The sequence below is a fragment of the Erpetoichthys calabaricus genome, chromosome 7 (genome assembly GCF_900747795.2).
Source record: "Erpetoichthys calabaricus chromosome 7, fErpCal1.3, whole genome shotgun sequence".
In the NCBI taxonomy this organism is placed as follows: domain Eukaryota; kingdom Metazoa; phylum Chordata; class Cladistia; order Polypteriformes; family Polypteridae; genus Erpetoichthys; species Erpetoichthys calabaricus.
The window spans coordinates 156,471,400-156,472,518 of NC_041400.2; positions in this window are offsets into that span (position 1 = coordinate 156,471,400).

Here is a 1,119-nt window from a genome sequence, read left to right on the forward strand (position 1 = left end):
AGTCAGTTTTAACAGACCTGATGAACTAGGCCAACTGGCCATCCAACTCCTCTTGTGCATTTTAAGACAGAAGTACATGCTGGACAGTCTAATAAGAAAATTAAATCAGGGAGAGCATACAATCTCCACAAAGGTGACAGCAATACTGGGTCACCATGCATCCCCTCTTAATTATCACTTTTTATGAAAATAGGTAGAGAAAAAAATCTTAGTTTCATTTAATATAATAATCAACTACAAAGGTCTCTAGTAATCTGTACACTCATTGTGTCTATAATATTTTTGATATATGTAATATATTTTACAGATTCATTTATTCATGGTATAAAGTTGTTCAGATATTATTCTTATTTACTGTATAAAACATTAGAAGTAAATGCGACCACAAGTGAAAGGTTGCCAAAGATAATATATACAGAGAGATTTTTGCAGCTTAACATGTAATAACTTGTAAGTATTTTTTTAATTTTGCAAATAAAGTTCAATAAATTACATTCACTACATGTGCAATATGATTTTTCATCAATAAAAATGATATTTTATTGAGAAACATTAGCTCTTCAACTCTTCACTGTATTTTACATATCCCTTTTCTTCTTTGACATGGCTGTGCTCATCCTGGCATCTCCAAAAGCACAAGGCAGGCACCAACTATGGAGAGGATGCCAGTGCCTCTCAAGACACTCTCACTCATGCACAGACAAGTTTAAGCCACTACTAAATATACTGTCATTTTTAGTATGTGGGAGTAAACCACATCAACAGATTAACATGGACAGGACATTCAAACTCCACACAGACAGGGAGGTAGCTGGGAATTAAAATGAGGTGCCTGAAACAATGAGGCAGCAGTGCTAGCCACTGTTGCTCAGTGCATGTCCTCCAGTAAAGAAATGTAATCAGTCACTTGACTCTTCACAGACACATTTCTAGTCATACTACGCACCAGAAAGAAAGAAAGAATTGTATAGTTGTTTGGCCCAATATGTAAAAATCCCAAATTCTCAACTGATAATCAAGAGGGGGCGGCACGGTGGCGCAGTGGGTAGCGCTGCTGCCTCGCAGTTGGGAGACCTGGGGACCCGGGTTCGCTTCCCGGGTCCTCCCTGCGTGGAGTTT